Genomic DNA, 19,634 nt, shown 5'->3' with positions numbered 1-19,634 from the left:
TTGTAAACTGAACGAATCAAATGAACGGCAGCTCGATGTACTCAGCGGATTGAACGTGTGGTGCGATTTCTGGCAGAATCGTGAGCATAACGTTGGTGAGATCGCACATGCGCCATGAAATACCTAGAAGCTACCAGTTTCATAGGCGTTGCCGTTATTTGCACCAACCAAAACTTACAACGCGATAAATGTCCACGTCACAATTTTGACTGCTTTGCAAATCCTGAAATGGCCTTATTAAGTCTGCTGGGACATCAAACATATACTCGAGAAACAATATATGTGTTATTTAAAGTTTCCTTGTCTATAGCTAATACGCCCACACACTGCGTCAGACTGAACGCGTTGGAGGAATATGCCAGATTTGTTTGGCCAGACTGCGGCTCCCATGATGGACACAAGTGTGATTTGAAATCTCCGTCCTGCAATATTCTTCTGAAAGACGCGAATGAGTGAAGATGCATATCCCTTGACAGGCTAATAGTGCAGATATGTTGCAATCAGCAATGAGTATGGAGAGATTCAACTGCTGTGTCGATGTATTCAGGCCAAATTATCCGGAACCAAATTTCCTTAGCAGGAGAATGTGTCTATTGCCATCTGGTAGGCTATATATGAAACGCTATTCCCACAGTAGCAAGATCACCGTGTCTTCTTATTTCCACCAAACAAAATGAAGTGTACTGAAACCCGCCGGAAGTCAACGTGGTAATTATTTCATTTATTCGATCTTCGAAAATGAAAATGTAAAATAAATATAAGACACAAGCTACGGGGAGAAAGAAAAGATGTGGGAAGGAATGTGCTACCTCTCCGTCCAAAGAGCCGACTTATAATTTGAATAGATTCCCGTGTCTGCGTGATAGAGTTCATCAATGATAAAGCAGACGGACGGCTACAACAAACAATTAGTGGTAATATATTTACATCAAAATTAGCGCATGATATTTCCAACATATTTTAATCATGACGGCAGCGATCATTCAGCTACCAATACAGCTGCGGCAATACCAAATTATTTTGCTTTAGAGATCGTATTTGTAACCAGGAGTAATATAATAAGAATGCTATCTTTTCAACGAGCTGCAGCGTGACCGGGAAATGAAACAAATAAACGTGATAGCGCAACACCTGCCACGCTATGTGCTGGTCTCACCATTGTAACCTATTAAATTGATCGATTAAATGGTGGTGTAGTAAAGATTATATATTTTTCATTTCGAGAGCGTGTGCAAATCAACACTAAGAAGCACACCAAACTTAATTACCACTATGCCATTTCCGAACGGATCTTTCGTACGCCGCACGCGTCGATATTTACGCCTCACACACACTTCGGCTGACACGTGCGTTTAATTGTTTTATCATAATAAAGACAATCTGCGTGGCGTTTCCTGAAATGGATCCCTACGACGACGCATGGTAGCCTACTATTAATCGAATATGATTGTTTATTGTTAATGACAAGCTAAATATTTAGTTTGATATGTGTATCGAGATGTACGGGTTAAATAAACTAGGATCTGAAATGTAGCCTATATATACGCCTATTTTCAATAAATAAAACATATTCGTTACGTCTGATTTGAATGGTTCCAAAGAACAATGTGTTGTCACAAGATGCATGCAATTATTTTTGGACTATCGGTGCAAAGACAAACATCTTTGAATTGATGTGAATCAATGGCGCTCCAAATTAGGCGGAACATTTCTCATTCCGACTATATGTAATACAATATTAAAAATTGTTTTGTGCTCCAGCTTATCTATGTCCAACTATCTATTGTTATCTGAAGTGATCTGGCCAGTAATGCATCAATTACCTTACAAACGAGACAAATGTGGCGTATACATATGTATTCATTCCTATTAAAACGTTTTGCATAAAATATTGCACATACTAAAATACAGGCATGAAGAATATAAGACCTAGTTTTCAATTCCTTGATTGGTGACAGGGATGTAGAAATCGTTATCTTCGAAATCGAAGCCCGTCGCCGTCTCTTTTGCAACGAATATAGACTCTGTGGAATTTAGTTGCTCTGTGTTAATTCGCAATTTTGTATATCCCCAGGTTCACGAGTTTCCCTTATTACAGGTAAATGAAATATTTTACGCAGCGTGTTCACATGGTCTCCACGCCAAACTCTTTTGTGCCCTCTACATCACGTCTTCGTCGAACAATCCATCTTTAACTTGGTAAAAAACGATTTGCACAAACAGTTGTAATAAGTGAACGCGTCATCGGGGTTGAATCCAGCGACGACCATGCAAATGTTGATACGTTCAGGAGCAAATATTTTAATTTGGAACTGTGTCGTTACTGCGTGAACAGAGATCTTCATGATTATCTAATTCGTTCCTTCTTCGAAACATCTTTTTAATTGTATTTTGCGTCCAAGAAGAAGGCATCACATAATGAGCGGTAGTCAGTATGCGGCAGTGATTTGGCTAGTACAAATGTTCTACAATATAGGCGGCTCCACATTGTCGTATCAATGTTTTGTCGGTACCTGAAATTAAAAGTTTTCGATAATCGTGTATTTCATTTGGTTATTTGCGAATAAATGGTGTCACTTCATATCCAAATTATGCTCAGGTAGAATAGAAGAGCCATGGTGAGAAGATATGGCCCGGTTACATATCGGATTCGAATATACATCTTTCGAAATCTCCTTCAGAATTCGGACTCATAAGTGGCATTTGCTATGGTTCGGGACTTACTTCAGATTTGTGGAATTTGAGTAACTATAATGCCATATGGATTTTGATTAGGACAAGAGAAGAAACTGTATGGTCGATAAACTGATCTAGACTGAAGCTGGACTTCAGAACAATGCTTCGATTCTATTTACAGCAGTGGTTCACAAACTGGGTGGCGTGAAAGCATCTGAATGGGCCGTGACGCTGCGGTCAACTGAAGAAAAAAATTGCGCCTCCCAATTCATGGTTCCTGCTCTGTGTATAGTCCTAATTCCATATTTGAGAATTCTCCCATCAACAGCCATAACCTTCCATGCCATCAAACTATCCGTTGGGATTGCTAGCATTCTGGTTGCATTCTGTGATATGACTATAAGGAGGGGAGGGCATGTCTAAAAAAGTTTGAGAACCACTGATTTACAGAATCCCAACTCCGAAAATATTAGGTGGGAGCTTTTCCATGTCCAGACAGCATGGCTACAAAATCAAAACAACACAATATGATGACCTTTACTGGACTCTGGACTATCGCAACATTGAAGTTAAGTTTATATGGTTAAATGATCAATTCGGATGCCTCTACATTTTGAAGGCACGTACAGTGCGATAATTCAAAACGAAATTGCTTTCTCACCATTACGCATGCATATGCATTAGATGATATCGTTAACAGGAATGGCATGTAACCTATTATCAACATTAGCCGATTGGCAGTTTCTCCTTATGATTACCCATATAGGCGCTAAAATTGATAAGTGTAATGAGGTTTCCATCACAAATGCAAAGCACTGTATTTAATAAACGGACGAGGAAAATGAAGGGCATCATCTCACCTCACCTATATGAAAACATGTAACTTTCAGTACATAGAGTAAAAATAACGGTTCTGGGAATGAATTTTAAATGGAAGCAATCACTCTCGTCACACCATGAATTTATTGACATGCAGGGAGCTGAAAAAACAATTCCATGAAGTCCCAAATATAGCAGCACCTCATCCGTTCCAGTCGGCTTCAGTCTCGCGTCCCAATCTTTGATCACAAAACTAAAGCATCAGAATAGACCGGCCTCACTTGTTCTGCCAGCAATTTAGTGAGTAATATATGTAATCAGCTGCGTCGCAAATGCTAAAGATTATCTAGAAATATCTTCCCGCATTTAAACAGCTAACGGTTTAACAAAAAAACGCATAATTTCCATTGGAAATGCACTCATTGGCTTAGACTTCCGATAATCACTTCCGCTAAAGCATCACATTATTTATTCACAGTCTTTTACTTCTGTTGATTAGAGAGAATGCATGGTTCATGAAAGAAAGCCGAAGAGATGTATTCACCAATAGTCATATGATGTGAAAAATATTGTGAATGAAATTAGATTACAATTTTACAAAGATACCTCAACAAACGTGACACATATTACGGATTATGTATTCCATATGACGATGATATTTACACCCATATACAATCAAATGACCATTTAACTACTTCACATGAAAACAAAATATTATTCGTGATCACAAAGAGCTCGCACCGAATTTGTTTTGAGTGACCATTATTTTAAAGACATTAGTGGTACAATTTATATAAAAAAAAGTTCATACACGTTCCTATTTCAAACCAGGAAACATCGAATGGAAATTAAACTGAATAATTACACCGATGGAATTGCGAAGGCTATATTAGGTCCATATAATGTAGATTGTTAACGCGACAAGTAACGCGAGATCATGCAGAGTCCGACCAATTATATGTTACCCTGAGTCCTAATTAACAGCATTAACAAAAATATACACATTGGGTATCACGAATCATCAAATGGAACAGAAATGACTGCGTTGGATCATTTCTACTATGTAATGCAGAACCGGGTGACGATCATGGATCCTAATTCAGGGGTCTACACGGACTTAGTTTTAGATTGATAAGTCGAAAATCCACGGAAATGTCAAAATTTTCAATTTTTTCTTCCACTTCCGATATGATTTCGGAACATGTAATTGACAGACCTACGGGGCTCGTTCACTTTCGGACCAAAGTCATTGCAGCCTTACGGAGAAAATAGCTTTTTGGCCCGAAAGTGCATGAGCCCCGTCCTGGTCCGGTTTCGTCAAATTCCGATTTTAGAATTAGGCTGCGTGATTCGCAAAATACCTATTTTGAAATGTTAGTAACCTTAATAGCTGTCATAAAAATGCATAGATACCTCAAATATGCGACTGGCGGTACTCAACTTGAATAGTGCTTTCAGAACTACATTCATTGCAGTGGAATTTATTACCTCGGTGGCTTTTCGGGTTTCCCTTATCAAGAATTAACGGCACCATAAGAAGGAGAGAGTTTGTATACAATCTTTAAATATTCCAATAATATATACCGCTAATTGTCTGTGTAACGTCTTCTGTGTATTGTATAATTTGATTCTCTCTTCCCGCTTTATTATGACTACCGGAGTACCGGTACAGCTGACTTTGGCCAGCTACCGTTCCTTTTTATTATTGCATTGTTACGTCAAATTTTGCCAATTTGGATTTCGTTTGAATCTTCTTCCATATGCTTCTTATTGTGCCGTTAACACTTGTTGATAAGCGGCATACGAAATGCCTTCAAGTTGATAAATTATACTGCAGTGACTATAGCTTTGAAAGCAATATTAGAGATACCTCAATAAGCGATGTTTCGCCACGTATATTTCAAACGCAAGAACAACGAAACAGTACTACAACAAATTGATCAGCCTTCCAAGCAATATTCGTTCTTCTGAGATTTTTTGTGTCTTGAGCAAACCAGTTGGTTGCAAGTATCACAGGCAAAAATGGTATGCTTTACACATCTGTAGCATCTTCCTGGTTTGATACCAAACATGCCCGGTATAAACCCCTATTATCGCCAACTGGAATTTTTCAAAATGTCCTACATTTATGTCCGAGGTAGCCTATTGTTAAAATTGTCATAAGCAATTCTATCATGGTCATAAACTCGACCATTTTGGTCGGATTGACTTGAATTTAGTACGAATGGACTCGGAATTTAATGCTGAGTACGATTCACAATTCACATACCGAATATGCCAGGTATAACTATAAACCCCTAGGACAGCTCTTCATACACACGTATCATTTTCCGAAACGCCTCACTCAGCTCTACCGGTAAATCTGATTACACGAGCAGAGACATGATAAAAAAATTATTAGCAACATATATGCAATTCCCGATCATGTTGACCGATTCAATCATGAAATATAGAATAGTTTCGCGCTTCGCGCGGTTCATTTGAAACAAGCCGGCTAACTAAACAGTACAAAAATTTCGCTGAGAAGTATAGCGGTAAAAAGTTATCGGAAGTAGGGGGTTTTGGGGCGAAGCCCCCAAGAAGTTAGATTTATCACCCTGTGGGGGCCCAAGATCAACGTTTTTTGTGGGGGGGGGGGGGGCTGACGAAGGTCCTGCACGTATAGGCACATTGCACACGTTTCCGGCGCGATATACGCCGAGTATTGTTGATTGATTATTGCGACTTGTTCCCTTACAGACGTTATTTGGATATTGATAAATCGTAGGGACATGTGCTAATCACAGAAACAATCAATAATTGTCTATTATAAGTAGAACTCGAGATATGGGCTGCATTACTGAACAGTTGCTTGAATTGCAAGCCGATAGATGTGGAAAGACATGTTTAAAAAAGCTTCCTTGACTCAATTTCGGCCAAATGCACAGTCGATGGAGCATAGTCTTTCAGATCTTTGCTAGCAAGCGGCAACAGCTCTTTTGCTATTTCTGGCCACATTGCCTACCTGTGTGAATCTGGCTTTTCAACTCTGACGGTGAACAAAGGAGGTAGGCTATAGCAATAGACTTCAACCGGTAGACGACATCAGATGTAGGCCTACATTGACAACCATAATTCCGGAATACGATAAGCTTGTCAAGCAAGATCAAGGACAAGGCTCTCATTAAGTGTGGGAGGAGTGAAAAACAGTGCTTGCCTGTTTTGTTGATGCCGTATTACACTCTCTTGGATAGATATCAAAAAACCTACTTTTCGTAAATATAAAGCTTGAGTCCGCGGATATATAGGTAAACTTGAGAATAGTCCTCGGGTCAAAAGGTTGGGAACCACTGGTTTAAAAGATTATGTCCATTCGTACAGCAAACCACAGCTTGATGGTCTACTGTGCACATTATAGATGAGCTCGTTACTGAAGTACCCAGGAAAAGAGATGGTATATTGTGAAATTTTGCTCTTGTATAAGTGAAGTAACATACCTTTACAGGGTCCTGTTTCGTTTAATTTGTGGTGCCCTACACAGTAATTGATTTTAACCACGGAAACAATTAATTCCGTTTCCTTCCACTCTCTTAAACACGGTTTCGCTAATCCACGAACAATCATCGGCAAACGTGCTGTGCTGGTTGTGATGTGGTTCACCGGATGTATACGATTTAATAATTATAAAGAAGGATTGAAATTTGCATCGAGCGCCCAATCACTGTTTTAAACCCACATACTTGAAAGACTCGATTGATAGGAGGTACAGTTTAGCTCACGTTTAAATGAATATGAGATGACATCATATCATAAAAATAGACTGATTGAACCTAGGTTTTGAAGTTTTGGAATCGCTGTATCTTCTCTAGATAGGGTGAAACATACAACGGATTGTCCAAAATTTCCCCGACATATGAAATATGTCAACAAGATTGCCTATTGCATTGGTGTAAGCTAACCAACAGCCTGAAATTTATACCGTGCTGATGAATTCACAGTAAAACAAGGATGGTAAAAGCACTAATCTGTATCGATATTTCGGAACGTGTTGGGTCCTCTAACAGGATATGAATGGGAAATGCATGAACTAAACTAAAATATTTTGTTATTGTATTCACTGGGTTTCACTACAAAAAGGGAAACATAATCCAATGTATGTGGATAAAGTATATAAGTTATATGAAATAGTATATATATATACACATAGGCTTGAACACAATTATTTCAAGTCCTGAAACTATCACATATTCACTGCAATTGATAGATAACACGTTTTTCGATTTTTATAGGAGTGAAGTACGAGAGTGGAAGGGAGCGAGCAAAAAGGATATTTAATCATGTGTATCTGAGGTATAATCGAATTGATACGCGTTCACTGAAAATAGCTCAAAATTATTTTGCAAACCAGCCAAAATTTTAGAGTATTTTGTGAGAGATTTCGTACAACTTCACATTTTCGTCGCGCCTGGGGCGCGATTTAGTGCAATCAAACGTCTACTTTTAATATGGGTACCAGCAGCGCCCCAATAGAATACGCATCATTTATTTAAAAAATAGGCATTTCAGCGCCGGCCATTACATCTCCATGACACGCCAAGCCTTTTGGAGTTTTGGCCAACATGCGACTTCGCGAAGTGTGTTATCTAATAGAGCCGAAAAATGCATCCTCATGTTGACCGAAAAAAATCAATACATATAGCCTATTACCAAGGGTCCATTGCCCACAGGCGCAGAATAGTCCTGCTCTCGCCACCTGAAGCCACACCAGCTCCCTCAGCTCTACCAGTAAATCCGATCACGTGGACGGAGACACGATGAAAAATTAATATCAATATATGCAATTATCAATAGGATAGACATGATTCAAGGCGGTCTGGGGGGCGAAGGCCCGTAGCAGTTTGGTTTCTGACCATATTGGTCCCCGAGACCAACTTTTTTTTTGGGGGGGGGGAGGGGGGGCTGACGAAGTACTGTTACGGTCATTTTCGCGTTCCTGAAAGGTTACTGGAGTGCATTTGTGATGGTAAACCCGCATTCCCGCATTGCCACGGAAATCTAACGGATAATTTGCATCCATTTTGATATCGATGGTGTCGCTATTTATAGTTCAGACTCGACAATTTATATTTTCAATACGGCGGAAGAGCATTGTTTTTTCTGCTACTTGGAATCGCTAATTTCCGATAAATATTCGCGAAATTGCACCTTACAACTCACGAATGCTCAGAAGTCACCGAACATGACCTTGACTACTATCTAATTAGATTGTTTACGAGTATTAATGATAATAATGTGATCTATGTTTTTCATTCTGCATTCGCGTTTTCGGACGATGTGACGTTGATTCTGACGGCGTTGTATTTGCCCGACTCTAATTACTCGCACTATTTTAGCATGCCCATTAAATGGGGTTACATGGAAATCCTTGAGTTGACCGCGTCACTGACTGCGGAATGCTGGTGCATCGCCAGATTTCTCCTTCACGATTTGCAGTTAATGCTCCCATTTAGTTTGTTACCTGGAACCGCAATTGCATAAACGTTGGAACGTAAATGATTTCAAATCGTTTCAAGAACAAGGGGCATTCTACTTACTACGAAACACTCGTACCGTTCATTTTTGTAATTAGGTAATTTACATTCGAATGATTCAAGATCAAATCAAATATCATGAATTCGTCGTTCGCATGTGACGTCACAGTGCAGAGATTCGAGAAGAATTCAGTTAAGGAAGAGCTTTATTTTCGACACTTTTCGTTACTTTCTTTTATTGTCAAGTGGAAGTCGTATACACAAAAATATATATCGCGACGGATATTTTGTGGCACCGAACACAGGACAAATATTTTACCCTTCAAATTTGGGAACTGGACTCCGAGCAATAATTAGTCTATTTTGTTAGCAATGTCACGACGCATCTTTGATATCACTTAAGTATTGATTTTTTTTGGCGTTTCCAAGCGATTTTGCTGTGTGAACGTTTAGCCATACTTTTTCATGTACACATAGGACTATCAATAATAATAATGTCTACTGAGTCACTACACCGGTGAGAATACCTACTTATTACTGAATACCTATGTTTGGTAGGTGGGAACCGTGAAGCCCCCCCCCCCCCGACATTGTGACTTTGTAATTCGTTCTTCATCGTAACGTATCCGCCATATTACTCTTATTACAGCTTGTATACGCCATATATATATGTAGTGTTGTTTCAATCATGAACTAGTCCTGTTTTACAGTTTGACAGAGGTATATTAAAAGTCTCGCCGGACTTCATTTGTAGATTAGCAAAAGTGCATTAGAGACTATAACTAACGTTTTGTCTATGGATAAACGAGAGGCAAGTGTGGAATGATGGAAAGAAGATGGGGATTCCGTAGCTATATGGAAAGTCAACATGAATTGACAGGAAAAAAACAAAAGAAAAAACGAAACGAGAGAAGCAGCATTAGAAATTTTCTACAATATTAAAGTAGAATGTAAAGCGAGATTCACGGCATGCAAAAGCTGCCTTGCCTTCGAGGGCGTCACTTGACACTCTCTCGGTTGCTGCCTCCGACTCGCTCACAGCAATTTAAAAAACAGGATTAAATAAACTAGCAATAAACGAAAATTTCCAATTTTTCCGCCGTCTGTGACTAACAGAACACTAGATACATTCCGCTTATTGCTTTTCCTAACACTGCTTTATCGGATTTTGTATATAGTACATACTGTATTACATTTGCATGACTAGCTACTTAGAGGTATAGAACTTCACTATACAATTGAATAGTATATTCAGCCACGGCTGTGTCAATAAAAGAAGTTCGTGTACCATCTAAAAATGGTTCATTGAACGCTCTCTTATTCAAAATTTGATGCTGGTGACGTCATATATTGTGATACGATTGTTGATATACAATGTTTTTTGCAATTCTAGACTTGTTGCTACGATTACCCCTGACAAGTGTCAGCCGAAAATATTAGGGTACATTGCATATGAATATACTATTCATTTGAATGACTGTAAATTATTTCATGACAAATATGACAGACCTAAGCGAATTTTAAACTTTTGTAACTGGATCTTTGCTAAAAGTCGTTTAGTAGGCCTACCCTCATAAACGAGCGTTACATCAGATATTGTCTTTCTGGCAAGTTCAAATGCAATATCTATATGTTCATAGGCGACTGTTCTACACCATCGGGATGGCCTTAGTGTACGGTCAAAGTCCTATAAGTTCCGTCGGCTCATGTAGCTCGATCGAATAATTTACTTCCAATTAATGCAGAAATTTGGAGACTGAGATTCATTGCGTTTGAGATTCATCGCGTTCCCGGAATAAGTACAGGAATGGCTCCTAACCAAGAAACTGAAGCACTTCAATTAAATCAAAGAAAATCAGATATGAGAAAGCGGAACAGATTGGTGTTCTAACATTCGTTTCATTTTGTCATCCCGTCCGTAAGGAATATCGTAACTTATTTCGGTGATTTCATTGTGAAAATTGTCCGAGACTTTCAATTCAACGCTGTCTTGAGGTCAAGAAGCCACCACATGTTTACTGAGCCAAGTAACTCATTTCATAGCTATTAATGTTAACTTTAACGTCTTCAAGTCATCAATTCTACATATACTTCTACGTGAGTGAAATCCAAGTACGTGATACAATTTTAATAATTATAAACGTACGACTGAAACTGTGGCTTGGGGAATTTAACCATAGATCTTCAATCACTGCTGACTATTTTATTTTTGATTTCAATTGGAACTGTAATGTTATAAACCTCTTGTAATTACCTGTTCGACACGCTTACCGAAACGAAATTATCGAACAAACAATATTTTCGAGCGTTGCAAAGCATTTGCAAGTGTGACAACTCAAATGAATGCTTGCTACATATAGGAAGATGCTGAAACTGATATTTTATTTGATCAATGCTCTAAAATTATACACTTTTTGTGGCGAATAGGCTGCGGGAGACTGACTTAGCAGACTTTCGGTCGCTGTCTAATTATAAAGTTTGACAGACGAATATTATTTTTTTCATTATCTCCTAACCCGACACCGATTTGTTATTGCCGTTTCGATTTCCATCAACTCAAAGACTGCAGACATGAATAAATAATATCTGCATCAGAGGCAATGCCAGCAGTATACTCTTGCCAAGTAGGATGTCGGTGAAATGTATTGATATATTTACTTCTTCCAAATGTTTCATCATTACAATGAAAGTTTACATCGTGTATTATCCCCATGCAGGTGATATCGTATGAAAACCGTTCCGTAAGTGTAATATATACATGCGGCTGATACTGATCTCATTAGCTTTAATTTATTGTGATTCTACAACTTCAATCTAAAAATTGTATATCAAAATACATTTATTACCTTTCATACTTTCATCAGTGTCCATCCTACGTAAGAGCGCACGTCATACTACTACAACTGCCCCAATCATATTCATTTTGATAATTTAAAGAGAGATTAAATATTCTCATCGTAGTTCAAAGAAGGACGTGACGTGACAAAATGTATGGTTTATGGTTTCGGAAGCAAAATTTCGTTCATAAAGGAGGTATAGTAATGGATTCGAATATTATACCCGTGCAATTCAAGCCGTTTAGAGTGTTGGTTTTCACATTTGCACCAAATCATCCTGTGCCAGTGGTTCTCAAACTGGGGGCGTGAAAGCATCTGAGGGGAGGCACGAAGTCGCCTGAGAGAAATGATGTTTCTTGAACTCGGAATAAGTTTAATTTCTGCTGAAACTTCCAAGCTTCAACAAGGGCAATAATCCCAATTATATTTCGATATTAATGTCATAATAGCGTCATACCATCTACACACTGATGCTAGATTCTGACTTATACCGAGCCCTCCAATAATCAGATGATGTCTCTGAATGAAGTGTAACTGGTGAATGCTTATAGCTGTGCCATTGTTTATTGATTTAGCTTATGGTAAGGCACGATTGACCTAAGCTCAAGTGGGGTAGTAGGAGTTATGCACCAAAATTGATAAAATATATAAATCTTCTACGTGCTACCATTGTAAATGATTACGTTTAACAAAATATAAAACTGGAAATTTTTTCGCGCTTTGCGCGATTTACCTCAGCTCGTATTATTGGAATTCCAGAATTGGGAAGTGTGTCAACAGTCATAACACTTTCCACGCCACCAAAAAATGCATTGATATGGCAAAAATTCTGGTTTCTCTTTTTAAATATGTTTGGATATGACAATAAAGGGGGCGCGAAATTTTTCACGGTCATTGAAGGGGGCGTTTCAAAATAGTTTGAGAGCCACTGCTCTAAACTATCTTGCGAAAATGCGATGCACTGTGATAGTATGCCCGGACGTCTTCATCTTGTGAGCCCTGTGAGATTTATTCAACTACTAGGAAGAAAATAAGCATGTACATTTTCAGACGGACATGGGCCTTCATTAATGGCGGTATACTTCTCTGTACTCAATGTTTAGAAATATTCTACATGTCAAGTTCAATAATCTGCATATGACGTACCCACTTATGACATTACTAACTCTATCACAGCGACAGTTTACTGGGATTTCAAATATGAGATTACTTTTTAATAGAGCTTTCTGTATAAACGCACCAATACAGTATAGTGGTGACGTTTTACTGGAACCCTATGCTATGTTAAGTTATATAATAGTGGAAAATATGACATTTTTAATTACCATCTACACCAGACAAACATTCGTGTGCAGCAGTGTAGACGGTAGAGACACTAGCAATTTGATACGTGAGAAAAAGCGTCAATGACATTGTGGTAATACGATTTTAGCAAATGCATTTCACTCCCAGTACAAAAATGCCGTCTGGAATAATACGGCGCAGCTCAGGAGCAAGTACGCACGAGAGTGAAAGTGTGACTGCTCAATCCCTTGCGCAACAATGATCAATACGCTTGCGGTTTGCGCTACTACTCACCTGCTCCCAGACGGCATGGTTGCGTCACAATTTCAATCTTCGTTACAATGCAACATACGATGCTGATTGTGGGGTGTTCCAGGACCACGAGCCGACTAAAAATTACATTTTCGCAATCAGTACCGTGGTAGCCAGGGCCGTAACAGCACTTCGTCAGGCCCCCCCCAAAACTTTGGTCTTGGGCCCCCCGTAGGGTTATAGACACAACTTCTGGGGGCCTTCGCCCCCCAGACCCCCCTCCGGCGATACACTTTTACCGCTATTCATCATTTTCATTCGGAGTTTATTTAGTGAATCAGCTTTTGTCGCGTAAGCGCGCTAAGCGCGGAAAATTTCTAGAATTCATGATTTCATCGGTCAGTATGATCGGGGATTGCATAAATTGTTATCAATTTTTATCTTCTCTCTGCTCACGTAATCAGATTTGCCGGTAGAGCTGAGTGAGGTGTGTTTGAAAAGGTAGGACCACTCAATATTAATTAAACATCTTCGGGGTATACCCGTTGGCAGGAACGAAACAGCACCTGGTCAGGCCCCTAAAAACGTGGGTCTTGTGCTCCCATAGGGTGATGAAACGACCCCCCCCCCATCACGTTGTTCGGGTTTGTCACGAAATTATCTGTACTATACTGTGAGCCAGCGAGATGCGCGAAAATTTTCGATAATTTATGATGAAATCGATCAATCAGATCGGCGATTGCATTTATATTATGCTATCAATTTATTGTCCTCTCTACTCTCGTAATTAGATTTACCGGGAGGGCCCGTAAATAATCATTAAACATCTTCGGGCTGGCGGACACGTTGATATGACTTCGTCACATGATGTTATTTCGTGACTTCAAGTCTGCTATATCAAGAAATATAGAATCGTCCAAATGTAGGCTTCTAAACTTAGAGACGCACACGATTTCAAATTGGTATTTCTTCATTGGCATAAAAGTTTTCTCAACGGGATGGTATTTGTCTTGTGGGGTTCAGATTGCAAAGACAGGAATATTCGGCGCCAGTCATTTAGGCGCCTATGGACAATTAAACCTATATGTATTTTGTAGGGATGGTGTGAACCCCAGAAAGGTTCAGGTTCGCGTGAACGCGAACCTTTTTGAAAGGTTCTGTGTGAACACGAACGTGAACCTCATGACGTCACGTGACGTCATATTGCTAATTCCAAACTTACATTTCAGTGATGTGATAGCCTATAACAATGTGAACGTCGACAAACGTCAAGTGTGTCAACTGCGGCAATCAAATCATATAATAATCCCATAAAATCAATATCTTCCGTCGCTTTGCCAACGAGGACTTGCAAGGGAATATAAGCTTAACGATCTAGGCCAGACCAGACAATGCATTCGGCGTCTGAGCATTGCTACGTTGATATTTGAACAAGTGATTTGTGGTACAGAACTTCAGAATAACGCGAAACAATAACTTCATATTGTTAATTTATTCGCTAAAAGCTTTTCGACTAACTCTCATCAGTAGCGAACGTTAGTGATTTGATTTAGTGATTTGAATTTGATTCACCCTATCACTAACGTTCGCTACTGATGAGAGTTAGTCGAAAAGCTTTTAGCGAATAAATTAACAATATGAAGTTATTGTTTCGCGTTACGTTGATATTGCGCAGAGCGTAAAACGGGTTTCCATACCTGCTACCGATATTGCCCCATTAAACAGTTATATAGCAGTAGCCAACACCCCAATCGCGACGATTTGTTTTTTATGATGCAATAAACACATGAAATCAAGATTGACCCCGTACGGCAGCTAGATTTTTATTACCAGACAACGATATCAGTTTCATTGATTGGCTGAATAAGCATCATTCGTTGGCTGAATAAGCATCATTCGCTAAGTCAGGGATATCCCTGGCTAAGTTGAGTACCTACGTATAGCGTATTTCCCTCTTGATCTTGTGTGATTGCGGGTCAAGCTCACATCACAGAGTCACTAAATATTCATAAACGTAAAGCTGGATATTCCGAGCAAACATTTGTAACCAAGCATGTAGAATTTTTGAGATTTTCAAGGTGCATGGTCGTTCAGTGTTGATTTGTTTTTATGCTGCCAGCGCCACGCATAGAGTGGCTCGCAGTTGACATGCAATAAATTTCAACCAAAGATGTTATAATGAAGTGAAAATTGTAATATATGAAAAAGGTTCGCAGTGCAGAACCTACCAAGGTTCGTTTGTGAACGTGAACCCCTAAATTTCGAAGGTTCACACACAGAACGCGAACGTGAACCTCACGTTCACACCATCCCTAGTATTTTGTATACATAACGAAGTCTTCGGTCTGCATAAGGGCATAGACCTTTTTGGCCAAGCTTTTCTCGCTGCCGATCGTTCTGGCACACCTCTTGGAGTCGCATGTTATATGGCTAAAACTTGAATGTTTGTCTTGGTGGGTCGGGGCGCGGTAATGGTCCAATACCCAATACTATAGATAAATGGCTACTTTAATTCGCGCACAGCGCGAAAAATTTTTGAAAAAATTGCATAAAATTTCAAAAAAAACTCTATGATTTATGCTGATTCAGGAAATAATTTTGGGCCCCCTTCGAGCTCGGGCCCCCCCAATTGGGGGGTTTGGGGTGTGGCAGTCACGGTGCTGGTGGTAGCATTCGATTGATACCAGTTTCATCAATTTTCGCGCTCGGCAAGCCGGTCATGAATTACCGTAAAATTGTATTTGGCCAAATGGAAAGTGTGACGTAGACCAATCGCAGTAAGCCGTGAGATTTGCTTGTGTCCACACCATTGTAGGACACCATGGTGAAACAATATACGGAAACTCATCGAAATTTTGGGATGGAAGATTTCAGTCAATTTCAATCTGTCTATCGGGTCTCATACATTAAAATGCTCTCGTTCCTTTTCCTTTTAAACATATCTCAAATATATATAAGACTCTCCTCCCATCAAAACAAGCTAGTAAGTTGCAATCACGGACCGGGCCAATCTACGAACTACCTTCACTGCAAAATGGACAGTAGCTTAGGTGTGCGTCGAAAAAGAAACTGCGAAAACAATGAATGTAAAAGATACAGCAGTAAACTCGAATCAGCTGTAAACCATCTTTGGAATGGTAAAGAAGAAAAGTCGAACACAAGTTTAAAGCGCACCAGACCTAGCATCACGAAGAAAACAATCTTTTCGCTATTCGCCACCACAGAAGCTCCTGAAATCGAAGAAAAGAACAATGAGACTTCAAACTTCAACAGCAAACCGATTGACGTAGTAAATCGTAGATTCAATAGACTTGCCAAAAAAAAACGGAGATCAGCTTTGCTCTATATGATGTTCACAGTATTACCGGCTATCGACGAATCAGATGAGATGTGCTCCTAAGATTTCACCAACGTCGCATCAGTGCTGGTTTTTGTACACCAATTACTATCATCTTTCTATTTGACACATTTTTTTTTCGAAAGTGCAATTTTTCTATGATTCTACGTGCAATAAATATATTTATTATTTCATTTCTATTTCGATTCGTGTCTTTATATACTGGAATTAGTTAAGGCAGTGAAATGATAAAGTTTTAGGGTAATTCGATGTTGATATCCACCAACCATGACCCGTAATCCTATTGTAAACAGCAGGCGCTACTGTATAAAGTATCAGAATACCAGAATACCATTAGCAAATATGAATAATCAAAACGGCTTGAGTCTAGAAGAGCGATGGTGATGTACTGTCCTTCGACTATTAGCTTCTACTCACAGTGGCGCAACGATTCGAAATAATTAAGAACGTTTTTTACGACTGCTAATATCTTCATTGATAGAAACTATCGATTGGGTGTATCATCAGAGTTGTAATGCCTCGAGTCATGACTCGATTCGAGTGCGTGGGAATTTATTCGGCTTATCCGAGCCTATATATCCGATATAACTTATACGATATCCGATACAAACGCCATGAATACCACAAAAAAACATATAGTAGGCCTATAGGTGTGTGCATAGGCATATAGCCAGTATGGCAACTTGGACAGCTGAACTGTGGTTGCAACAACCCCCTGTTGAAATACTAGAAAGGCAGACTTGTGTCTATATGGCTCACTTGTATTTGAATATTTCCCCAGCTTGCATGCAACACAGATAGGTATAACTCCAGGAGTTGAAAGAATTTGTTGCTCCCTTTAAATCTATCTAATCACGCGAATGGAAACACAAAAGTACTTATTATATAACTTGTTGCCTTAGTTGGTGTCACTTCTTTACCTCTGAATCAAATGCACAATTAATCTACGACATCATTCTTGGTTTCCGGCGACCAGACTACACCAAATGCATTTCTGTCTACTCATATTTAGTAAACATGAGAGACATTGCCCTTGTCGTGGAAACTTCAAAATAGTCTTATTAAGGTTACATAACATTGCATTCGCCCGCTATGTCAGCTCGCGTCAGTCACGTCATTTGAGAGTGTTAGGCTTTTCGGAGCAACAATCCTGCGTCCCACGCCGTGAAAAGGTTGCGGGACAAATATAATACATTCCTAAATCAGATGTGCGACATTTCCGGGCTCTGAGGGATTAGTGAGTCCTTTGCAACATAACAAGATAAAAATCCAACGTAAACATCAGCATTGTCGACTAAATGCCTATTGTACAGACAACCTCTCAGCATGTAAATGTGTATGCAGCGAGAGCTTATCGTGATTGGTATGACAATAGAACCTACGTAGTACCGGCTCGATAATTTCGCTGACATTGCGGAGACTTGGTGCAAAAATACATTCTCGTGCAAACTGTCGGAGTTTAGCCAGCGGATTAAATTGATTTAGGTAGATATTGTATGTACCCGTGAATCCCACGTTATTGTATATGTTGATTGATTAGTGATACGAATTAACGGATTTTAATTTACGAGAAAAAAAAAACCATTGCGATAGTTCTCAGTCAGTTTTGGAAAGTATTTAATGCTGCGTGGATTTAATTATGCCCGCCATTACAGTAATAACGGATTTAGCAAGTCTACATATATGCTAAATAAAAATATGCGACCTCTAGAATATAGACAGTCTATTTACCGATATGCATCCCAGCGAAGTTTATGTCCGTCAAATGTGTTGTAAGTGGGCCTACTCGTCATGTGTCACGTTATGCTGATACATTCTCCTGTGCCCCTTCCCCTATGTTATAATGTGTCAAACGCTTGGCCATGTTAAAGTGTAGCTTGGTATGACTCGCCTGCTGATATCACAACGAAACATTATGAGGTGACTAAAAATGAGAAGGTATGAGCAAATACGTATATTATCCAAAATAAATGACCCCGACGTGATTTGAACACGCAACCTTCTGATCTGGAGTCAGACGCGCTACCGTTGCGCCACGGAGTCATATGACGATAGGGCCATTAGAACAATACTGTTGCAATGTTGCATATACTATTAGCATTCTACAAACATCATGAATGTCATGAATATCAACTCGATAAAAGGTGAATAATAAATGCAGTCGTGCAATTAAATCGCGCCGATCCAATGCATTTGAAGAAACACAGTTCCGTTTGTTATCATCACCATCATCACTACATGTAAAAAACAGTCCATGGATCGTTCAAAATACAGATGAAAATATGCAATTGACTCCAAGAAAAGCTATACGCTGTCATAAAGTCATACAGTCAAGATGTATTTCCTCTGACGAGAATCGTGACCTCGATCACACTCAGAATAGAAGTCGGAGCGACGACCGAAATGGAAGGATTAGAAACTAAACAGCAAGAAGTAATCTTCAGCGGCAAAAGAGCGCTTGACTGCAGATATTACGCTGGAGAATATAACGAAATAGCCACTGCGAAACCAATTACCGATGCAAAAATCTAGCGCCAAACTCTTCCATGAATTCGAGGAGAGACGGCATGCATGCGTCCTATCAGGATGTATAGCTATTTAGTACTTACGTGATTTTAATTACCCTAATTTCACATACTAGCCTTTCTCCAAACATATCGAGCGGACGTATTTGAACACGACTTCCTGCAGCTCTCAATTCATACATATAGTACCGAGTCTTATAGTCAGTGAGCAATTACGTCTACATTTAGGAGTAGCCTACTCAGATAGTTGTTACCTACCTGTACTATTTACTCATGTTTGCAGAATACTTTCACTTATACTTAACAGTTGTTGAGGAAAACTTGCATACTTTTTACACTTTGGATTTTGTAAAGTAGAAATGATATAAGATAT

The 19,634-nt window shown here is 39.3% G+C and overlaps 1 non-coding gene across 1 annotated transcript; it reads right to left on the bottom strand.

Moving 5' to 3' along the window:
- Positions 1-18,707: 18,707 nt before the first annotated feature.
- On the bottom strand, positions 18,708-18,779 carry Trnaw-cca (transfer RNA tryptophan (anticodon CCA)). Its single transcript has one exon. It is a non-coding gene; the product is annotated as a tRNA-Trp (tRNA).
- Between the last annotated feature and the right edge of the window lie 855 nt (positions 18,780-19,634).

The sequence above is a fragment of the Botryllus schlosseri genome, chromosome 15, assembly GCF_051294905.1.
Source record: "Botryllus schlosseri isolate E-star chromosome 15, Bs_hap1, whole genome shotgun sequence".
Taxonomy (NCBI): Eukaryota; Metazoa; Chordata; class Ascidiacea; order Stolidobranchia; family Styelidae; genus Botryllus; species Botryllus schlosseri.
This window is presented reverse-complemented; position numbering and strand designations above follow the sequence as displayed.